Genomic DNA, 10,909 nt, shown 5'->3' with positions numbered 1-10,909 from the left:
CCAAGCAGCTGGGATTACAGGTGTGCGCCACCATAGCAGCTAATTTTTGTATTTTTAGTAGAGTGACCCTTGCCTCCAAAGCGGATTACATGACCACCCGACCCCCGGTGTGTGTTTTTTTTTTTTTTTTTTTTTTGGCCCAGGCTGGAGTGCAGTGGCGCGATCTCGGCTCACTGCAAGCTCCGCCTCCCGGGTTCACGCCATTCTCCTGCCTCAGCCTCTCCGAGTAGCTGGGACTACAGGCGCCCGCCACCACGCCCGGCTAATTTTTTTGTATTTTTAGTAGAGACGGGGTTTCACCGTGGTCTCGATCTCCTGACCTCGTGATCCGCCCGCCTCGGCCTCCCAAAGTGCTGGGATTACAAGCGCGAGCCACCGCGCCCGGCGTGTGTTTTTAAACATTGGTGTAAACATTTAGAAATTGGAAGATCTCACATTAAAATCCAGATTTCTAACTCCTCTTTAACAAAGTAGGAGACAGCCTCACTGGGCCTGCTGCAGCCCGTCACTGCTGCCCCTCCCCTCCGCGTTGTCCCCCAGCACTGAGGATGACCAGCAGAGGCTACTTCGCCTCACATATGTGCTGTTGTTTTTCTTATTGTAAAAACAAATAAGAGTAGCTGGGACTACAGGCACACACCACCACATCTGGCTAATTTTTACACTATTTTTTTCTAGAGGCAGGGTCTCCGTATGTTGTCCAGGCTGGTCTTGAACTCCTGGGCTCAAGGGATCCTCCCACCTCAGCCTCCCAAAATGCTGGAATTACAGGCATGAGCCACTGTGCCTGGCCTGAAGTTTTTTTCAAATGAAAAGAGAAATTTTAACAGGAGGAAAAAGAAAAATTGAGTACAATGTATTTGTGTAAATAAAGAAATGTCTATACATTTTAAAGGCAAACACCCGACTTGCTTTTATTACCAGCTTGGACTCCACAGCATCCTGAGTTTGCTAGCCAGTAGAGTCTTTGGCACCTTCTTATCTCTGCAGTGTGGACCTCAGGTCAGATTCTCACTCTGTTGCTGCTTCTGTCTTTAGCTTCTGAGAGATGGGGGATGTGGAGCAGTCCTGGGTCTTGTGGTCCGAAGGGAGAAGAAATCCTGCCCAGGCAGACTGCTATGAATGTCCAGGTAAGTGAGAGCATAAAGGCCTGGGAGACCACATCTATGCCCTCTGCCCCAGGGGAGCTCTTTGGAGATGCAGTGCCTGGTCATGAATCTGCACTTTTTTCTGTGACAGGGTTTCTTAACTCTTCCCTCCCCATCCTGGCCACATAGATGGCTCTCTGATTCCCTGATGGTGTCTAGAACTGAACACAAGCTCCAGATGTGGTTTGAGCAGCCCCAAACAGTGGGACAAACACCTCCCTCAGTTCAGGCACTGCTTTTGTTCTTGTCACCTCAGGTCACACCATCTCTTTTCAGAAGCCGTGTCACACTGTTGGTTCCCACTTAGCTTGTAGGACACCAAGGCCATCAGATTATTCTATGAGCCCTTCTCAAGAGCGATCTACCCCTACCTAACATGAAAATCATAGACACTGAAGGTTGAACATTGTTCTGGAGGTCATCTAAGGCCACTTCCCACACATGCAGAAAGAACCCTTTCCTCAAACATCCTGTATTACTCCATTCTCATATTGCTGTAAAGAAATACCCGAGCCTGGGTAATTTATAAAAATTAAAGAGGTTCAATGGACTCACAGTTTCACATGGCTGGGAGGCCTCACAATCATGACAGAAGGTGAAAGATGAGCATTGGCACCTCTTACATGGCGGTAGGCAAGAGAGCATGTGTAGGGAAACTGCCCTTTATAAAACCATCGGATCTCATGAGACTTATGCACTAGCACAAGAACAGCCAGGTAAAACCTGTCCCCTTGATTCAATTACCTCCCACCAGGTTCCTCCCACGACGTGTGGGGATTATGGGAACTACAGTTTAAGATGAGATTTGGATGGGGACACAGCCAAACCATATCATACCCTTACAGAATTTTTTAACTGAAGTGAGGAATTTATATTTCACTCATTGCTCCATTCCTCCAAGAATGGATCCTGATTTTGTCAAAAGACACATTAGTCATCTTTTCCAGTTCTATGTCATTCATAAATTTGATTAGGATAATTTCTACATTTTTATATATGTTGGTACATACTGGTTATGCATTCTGCTCATCAGGGTACCTCATAGTCATTGTAAAAAATTTAGAAAATAGAGAAAGCATAAAAAAATTTAAAACCCTGTGATATATAGAATATATAAAGAACACTTCAATAATAAAAAGGCAAATAAATCAATTTTAAAATGGACAAAGGATTTGAACACATAATTCTCTAAATAAGATACACCGATGGTCAATATACACCTCAAAAGATGCTCAACATCATTAATCACTAGGGAAATGCAAATTGAAACCACCATGAGATACCACTTCTCACCCACCAGAATGGCTATAAACAAAAATATACATGTTGGTAAAAATGTGGAGAAATTGGAACCCTCATATACTGCTGGTGGGAATGTAAAATAGTGCAGATACTTTAGAAAACAGTCTAGCAGTTCCTCAGAATGTTATAGAGTTAAATATTCCCCAGCAATTCCACTCCAAGTTCTGTATCCGATTAAAATGATCACATGCATCCACATAAAAACTTGTACACGGATGTTCACAGCAGCATTATTCATAATAACCAAAAAATAAAAACAACCCAGTGTCCATCAGTGGAGGAATGGATAAATAAAATATGGTACATCCATATAATGGAATGTGGCTTGTCAATAAAAAACCAAAATATCATGCAATACATAAGAACCCTGAAAACATTATGCTAAGTGAAAGAAGCCGGACACAAAAGGCCATGTACTGCATGATTCTATTTATGTGAAAAGTCCAGAATAGTCCAATTTCTGTCTATAGAGAAAGAAAACAGATTAATGGTTGCCCAGGGCTGAGGAGGCTTTGAGGGGAAATGGGGGTTTGACTGCTAATGGGTATGAGGTTTGTTTCTGGGGTGATGAACATGTTCTAAAATTGATTGTGGTGACGGGTGCACAACTCTGTGAATATACTGAAAATAATTGAAATGTACACTTTAAATGTGAATTATATCTCAGCAAAGCTGGGAGACACTACCTTTTATGAGTGCTTTGTGTAATCTCTCTAGTTGTGTTCTCACCAGTGGTGGATGCAGTGTCAATCAGCAGCATTGGCTGGATATGAGTCCACTGTGGGCCAGGTCCTCTGCTGGTCCCTGGAGGCAAAGGAATTCCATCTCAAGAAGCCAAGAGCATCTTGTATCATCCAGGGGAAATAAGCATCAGCATCATTATAATACAAGATGCAAGGTTGGAAGATGGGGGTCCTTAGAAGATGGGGATGCGGGGCAACGGATAAGCCTTAGCGGAGGGAAAAGATTACTTCCAGCTGAAACATTGGAAAAAGGCTTCGAGGAGAGGGAAATTGTATCCTTTCCAATAAGACTGTGACAGGTGGTCATGGATGTGACCAGAAGGAGTCTAGATTAGATTTTAAGCTCCTTGAGAGGAGGACCATGACTAATTCATTACTGGTCCTCAGCATAGGACCTGGCTTGAAGAAGGTGCATAGTAAAGTTTGTGGAATGCATGAATATACAAATGAAAGAATGAGTGAAGGTATAAACAAAAGATTTACAGGGAAAGAAAACAGCATGAGCAAAGCATGGAAACAGAAGGGCACAGGACAGGTCCAGCAAATGCAAACTTGTCCAGTGTGGCTAACGCATAAGGTTCATGATAAAGGTTTATGGAAGGAAAGTTCCTAAAGGGCTGCAGGAACCAGGTGATGGAAACTTACAATTATCTACAACTGGGAGTCAATAAATGATTTTTGGGCAAAGGAATGGCATGGCCAAAGCTGTACTTTAGAAAGATGGAGCTGTAAGCCTATGTGGAAGATGGATTAGATGGGTCAGCCTGGCATCTGGGAGACCAGTTCAGAGGCTATTCAGGTAAAATTTGGTGGGGGCTAAACCAGGACAGTGGCAGTAGAGCCAAAGAAGAGATTAAGGCCGGAGACACTCAGCCCCTTTCCAAGCATTATAAAAACTACAAAAAAAAAGGCATCTGGTGATAAATATTTCACCCATTCAACAGAACTATATGTATTAGAGGATGCACTTGCCAATAAAAATATTAGTGGTTTGTGGTTTGAAGCTGCAACCACACTTGTTATAAAGATAATTGAAAGGAAAACTCCCATTTGGGGTAATAAGAGAGGAGGAAACCACAAGACCATAACCCCGTTATGAGCAGAGTTCATCTACTAATGGGTGAACCCTGGACCATATTCATCCTCCCTTGGCTCTACCCACGATGGGCAACAATAACTCCAAGACTAAGCTTGAGGCAGAGATGCCCTCTCTGTTTCAAGCCACCTGGTTAGCCACGTAGGGTACTGGCAAGAACCTGGTCTGATTCCAGCTCTGTGCTAACCCACGCAGGACAATCTCTGGTGGAGGAAGTAAGAGGGAGACTTGTTCTAATTTAGAGATTTATAATTTGGTGGTTGAGACTATTAATGCTGGGGTTGGGCTGTGCCTGCCTGAACCCAGCTCTGTCACTTATTAGCTGTATGATCTTGAACAAGTTGCTTAGCATCTCTGTGCTTTAGTTGTCTCATCTCTAAACTGAGACTAGTGAATATGCTTAAAAACTGCCTAGTATTATAGTAAGCACCATATAAGTGTTTGCTATTGTTATTGTTATTGTTATTATTACAATAAATAATGGCCAATGCTAGACAACAATGGAATGGGTTGTTCTCAAGTAGAGTGTTCCCCATCACCAAAGGCCCACAAGCAGAGACAAGGTGGTTGTAGAGTTCAGCTTTGGACTGTGAGTTGTCAGTGCTAAAGAGATATGCAAGTAGTCTTATTCAGTATTATTCATTCAATTTATTTAACTCCACAAGCATTTGCTGAGCAGCTACTCTGTGCTGGATACCATGCTAAGCCCTGGAGATATTGGGATGAATCAGACAGCCTTAGCTCTTAAGGACCTAAAAAGCTAGTGAGGACGGCAGGTGGGTATCACTTCTACTGGGCTAACTGCCACAGCACCAGCACAGAGGAGGATCAGGGACAGCCAGAGGAGGGAGTCGGGCTTCCAAAAAGCTGCAATGGGAAGCTAGAGACCTCTGGGCCATATTCAGGATCTAGGGATGCAGAGTGGGAAGACCTGCCCTTGCTGGTCTGTGAGTGGTGAGATTTTGGCATGCAGAGCTGATGGCCCTGCCCTTAGTTGAATCAGTTGTACACTTCCATTCCTTACTGCTTTTGGAAAGACAATTCTTGTGAGTCTTCAAGATGATTTTGAAACCTCTCCGTGCACATATTTTGTTGATAGATGCTCCACTGTGATGTTTTTGCCCGATTCTTTTTTTTCTTTTGGTTCAGGGAGGCTGAAATCTAAGTTTCTTCAGAAGGAGGATTTGCCTGGCCAATCACAGAAAAAAAGAGACTGCATTTCCTGGATTACTAAATGAATGCAGCTTAAGGCAACAGGATCAGGCTAATTTCTGTGTTGCTGCGTCCTTGTTTCAGAAAGATTCCCCCCTTGGTGTGTTTCTTCTCACAGATGTTTCCCTGTTGTGAATTGATGCCAATGATGTTCAAAGTGACCACATTAAGAAGGAAAGCCCCAGGGAACCAGGGGAGAAATAAAACAAAAAAGAAAGCCACACACAGGTACTATTTACTAGATAATAAAGACAAATGTGTTCATACCCTGTCATCTCAGGCATGAGTCACCCCGGTAATGCACTTAGAGAGCAGGCCCTGTCAGGAAACCCTGCCAAGTTTCTCACTCTGCTTTCTGGCCTCCATTCTTACCTTCCTGCTCTTTTTGGGGCTTCGGTGAGGGCTTTCAATTCTTTCTATGTTTTGTTAAGTATTCCTCTTTGAGCCAGGACCACAGCTGCATTGGGAGGTGAGGGAGGTAGAAAGCAGGAAGATAAATGCAGTCACAGGTTTCCCCGAGACTGAATCAGGAGACTCAAGAACACATCTACTGCTTTATTTTCCTTGCCTGTTTCCCTTTTGTGCCCTGACCAAAATGACTCATGCTGCTTTGCTCTGGGCAAGCCCTCAAGCCCGTGTCACCCTGTGGGCTATATGGATTTGGGCATGCATTCTTCTTTTCTCCAAAGGAGTCATTTTTAGCTCGATTGACTAACAGTGCAGACCCAACTATACGAAACTTGCTAACAAAGGTCAGTACACCGAAGAAGAGGGAGTTACCAGCCAAAGAAGACCACAGTTACAAAAGCTGCCAAGAGTTACAGAATCTAGGGCCTGTACAGCATCCGAGCTGTAGGTCATATTCTCCAGCATTGAGGCTTGGAATGCTTTGTTGGGGAGGAGGTTCTCCGGATTAATTATTTTCAAAAGGTTACCTTGGGGGAAAACTGTGACCTTGTCCTCTAGAAATATTTCACCACATCAGAGATCATTAGGGCTGTGGAGTCCATAGCGGCCATCTAGTATGCAGGCTCTCAAATTTGGCTGCCTATTAGAATGATATAGGGGGTGTGGTGTGGGGCTTTACAAAATCCTGCTGCTCAGATCTCACTCTGACCCCATGACATCAGAATCCCTGGAGGTGGGGCCTAAGCATTGGTATTTATTAAACAGTCTGGGTGCTTCCCGGTACAGCCAAGTTTGGGAACCTGTAATCTAGACCCTTACTATTCCAAGTGTGATCTGTGGTGCCGTAGCACCACCAGAGATAATGGCATTTCTTATTAGACACGCACATTCTTTACTGTAATGGTAGACACATGCCATTATACATTTGTTCAAACTCAGAATGTACAACTCCAAGAGCAGCCCTAATGTAAACTGTGGACTTTGGGTGATGATGATGTGTCAATGTAGCTTCATCAGTTGTAACAGACGCACCACCCTGGTTGGGGACATTAATAATGGGGGAGGATATGTATGTGTGGGAGCAGGGAGTATGTGGAAAATCTTTGTACCTTACTCTCAGTTTTACTGTGAACTTGATATTACTCCAAAGATAAAGTCTAAAAAAAAAAGAAATGCATATTCTTGGGTCCTACCATAGACCTACTGAGTCAAAATATGCATTTTAACAAGTTACCAAGAGACTTCTACATGCATTCAAACTTGATTTTTACTTTTCTTGAAAGATTGAAAAATCTGGCAACAAGGGTCCCAATTCTTTCTTTAAAACTACCAGCTGGAGTTGTATAGTAGCTGTCCTCTTTAAGGGAGATCTCCACACTCCAGTTTGCCTCAGTTTCACAACGGGCTAGGTTCATTAACTTCTATTACCTACCTGAGCCCAGAGAGATATTGAGTTTTTTTAAATTGTGGTATAATACACATAAAATAAAATTGACCATTAGTGACATGTCATACATTCACAATGTCGTGCAACCATCACCACCATCTAGTTCCAGAACATTTTTATTGTCTCAGAAGGAAACCCCTTATCTATTAAGCAGTGACTCCCCGGTTCCTCTTCCTTTCAGCCCATGGCAACTACTAATCTGCTTTCTGTCGCTGTAGGTTTGCTTATTCTGAATGTTTCATGTAAATGGAATCATACATTCTGTGGCATTTCATGTCTGGCTTCTTTCACTTAGCATCATATTTTCAAGGTTTATCCATGTTGTAGCATGTGTCAGTACTTCATTCTTTTTTACGGCTGAATAATATTTCTTTGTATGGATATACTATATTTTGTTTATCCATTTATCAGTTGATGGGTGGTTGGGTAGGTTCCGGCTTTTGGTTATTGTAAATAGTGCTATGTGAACGTTTGGGTGCAAGTTTTTGTTTGCACACCTGTTTTTAGTCTTGTGGGAACATACTCATGAGTGGAATTACTGACTCATATGGTAATCCTATGTTTTGTGTTTTGAGGGACAAACTGTTTTCCATGGCAGCTGCACTAGTTTACATTCCCACCAATAATGTATGAGGGTTCCAATTTTTTTTACATCCTTGCCAATACTTGTTTTCTTTTCTTTCTTTTGTTCTTTTTTTAAATTCTAGCCATCATCATTAAAAACCATAAAGGCCACTTTGATTATGTCTCTTTGGGAGGTTTGAGGGCCATCTTCTAGTTTTTTAAGTTTCTTTCAGACGTTGGGGGCTGACTGGGAAATGAAGTGTAAATGGGCAGGTAGATTCTGCCCTCATCGGTATCAGGGCTTAAGGTGGTATAATTAGTTATGGCCTCTGAAATGCGGGAGAAGAAAAGAGCAGGGTTTTCGTTGGGGCCTTGAGTGATTTCTTTTATCTTTTCGTAGTTTACAGCCTTAAGGGCAGCTTTATCTACGCCAGCTAGGAGGCATGATATCATATGGCTTCGTTTCTGTCTGTCTGAGGAAACTGCTTCATAATCCCAATTGGGGTCAGTTCTGGGGACAGCTAGGGTCCCCATAAGGTTTTGGGCAGCATCTTGTTGGTGGAGGGTGTCTGCATGGGCCTGGGTGGTTGTCCGGATACATTCCCTGTCATCTGGGGTGAGGAAGGAGGAGAGGATGACATAAATGTCACGCCAGGTAAGGTCATAAGATTCAGTGACATACAGAAATTCCTTGCAGGAGGAAGTGGGGTCGTGGAAAAGGAGCTGAGTCTCTTTTTAAGCTGGGAGAGGTTGGCTAGGGAGAAGGGAACATGAACTTGGACTATGCCTTCGGCCCTGACACCTTTCTCGAGGGAAGGACTTTGTAAGACCTTTGGTTGTGGGAGTGACCTTTGGCAGAAGGGGGTTGGGTGCAAGACCCAGTGTGTGGTGGAGAAGGAAGGTTGGGATGGAGGACCAGGATAAGGGGGTGGGGGAGCAGAGCCAAAGGAGAAGGAGGAGGGGATGGTGGTGGGAGGGGGACTGAGAGAGTGGGGTTTGTTGGCAGGGTTGAAATTAGAGGAGGAAGGCTTGCCTGGAGGTGTGAGGTGGTATCTCACTGTGCCTTAATTTGCATTTCCCTACTGACTGATGATGAATATATTTTCATGTGTTTGTTGGCCATCTGTACATCCTCTTTGGAAAAATGTCAGTTTAAGTCCCTTGCTCATTTTTAAATTGGGTTGTTTTTCTGTTGTTGAGCTGAAAGTGTTTGTTATAAATTCTGGATACTAGACCCTTATTGGATATCTGATTTGCAAATATTTTCTCCCATTCTGTGGGGTTTTTACCCCCATTTTCTTCATAGGGTTCTTTGACGTAGAAAAGTTTTCAATTTCTTTTTGACCTCTGAACTTTTTATTGGCCTTTTGCTCCCCAAAGGGTACCCTGCTTCTGCTGGCTTAATGTCTCAGAATTTTGGTGTCGTTGGTCAGACACCACTTTGCCATCCACTATCCGGCGGGTGGTAGTCTTTTGGATGGTTTGCATGGAGTTGCTGCTGTCCAGGGCATCACCAAGATTGAAGTCCTCGCCATCTTCCAGCAGGCAGCAGTAGGCGGCGCTCTCAGCCTCCAGCTTGACCTTGATGTTCAGCAGGGCCTCCTACTCTTGGGCCTGGCACTGTCCCTCCGCCCGGGTCTGTGCCAGCTCTGACTCCAGGTGCAGCAGGATCCCGTTGAGCTGCTCCCTCTGCAAGGCATAGTGGGCCTCCACCTCCCTCAGGCTCTTCTCCAAGCTGGCCTTCAGATTTCTCATGGAAGCCAGGTTGATCTCCAAGGACTAGACTGTACATCTCAGCTCTGTGAGCATCATCCCAGCAGCTCCAACCTTGGTGGACTGCGTGGTGACCACTGAGGTGCTCTCCTCAATCTGCTGAGACCAGTATTTGTCCAGCTCCTCTCAGTTCTTCCGAGCCAGCTCGTCATATTGGGGCCGGATGTCTGCCAGGATCTTGGCAATGTCCTGAGATTTGGGGGCATCTACCTCCATGGTTAACCCAGAGCTGGCAATCTGGGCCTGTAGACCTTTTACTTCCTCTTCATGGTTCTTCTTCATGAAGAGCAGCTCCTCCTTGAGAGCTTCGATCTCTGTCTCCAGCTGCAGCCGAGTGACACTGTTGTCATCAGTGACCTCCGGAGCCCACGGATGTGGCTCTCCACAGACTGGTGCATGGCCAGCTCTGTCTCATACTTGACTCTAAAAGTCATCAGCAGCAAGACCAGCATTGTCAATCTGCAGAACAATGCAGGCATTGTCCACGGTATTTGTGAAGATCTGAGCCCTCAGGCCCTCAATGGTCTTGAAGTAATGGCTCCAGTCTCTGACCTGGGGTCCCTTCTTCTACAGGTGCTCCTGGATTTTACTCTCCAGCTTCCAGTTCTTGGTCTCCAGGCTCCTCACTCTGTCCAGGTAGGAGGCCAGGCAGTTGTTCAGGCTTTGCATGGTCTCCTTCTTGTTCTGGATGCCTCCCATTCCTGCCAGACCCCCGGCCATCCCCATGAACCCACGCCGCTCAGGTAGCTGGTGGAGCAGGACATGGAGATCCGGGAGCCAGAGCCCCTGTGCCTGCACAGACACTGGCTATGCTGCTGACCAGCCGGGCACCGTAGCTGGGTGCCTGGACAGAACCCAGGGACCAGTAGCTGGTGGAGAAGGTGGAGCGAGAGGTAAAGCTTATGCTGTCCAGGGAGGAGAGTGAGAGGACAGGACTCAGGCTTTGCCGACGACTTTAATTTTTTTTTGAGACAGGATGTTACTGTGTTGCCCAGGCTGGAGTGTAGTGGTGCCATCACAGCTCACTGCAGCCTTGACCTCCTGAGATGGGTTCTTGTTACATTGCCCAGGTTGGTCTTGAACGCCTGGTCTCAAGCAATCCTCCTGCGTTGGCCTCCCAAAGTGCTGGGATTACAGACATGAGCCACTGCACCTTGCCAATTATTATTATTTTTTAATAGTGATGGGATCTCACTATGTTGCCTCAGCTTGTCTT

At 45.0% G+C, this 10,909-nt stretch overlaps 1 pseudogene; it reads right to left on the bottom strand.

Moving 5' to 3' along the window:
• Positions 1–9,320: 9,320 nt before the first annotated feature.
• On the bottom strand, positions 9,321–10,413 carry LOC116475437 (keratin, type I cytoskeletal 18-like; annotated as a pseudogene).
• Between the last annotated feature and the right edge of the window lie 496 nt (positions 10,414–10,909).

This window comes from Hylobates moloch, unplaced genomic scaffold (assembly GCF_009828535.3).
Source record: "Hylobates moloch isolate HMO894 unplaced genomic scaffold, HMol_V3 SCAFFOLD_10, whole genome shotgun sequence".
NCBI lineage: Eukaryota > Metazoa > Chordata > Mammalia > Primates > Hylobatidae > Hylobates > Hylobates moloch.
This window is presented reverse-complemented; position numbering and strand designations above follow the sequence as displayed.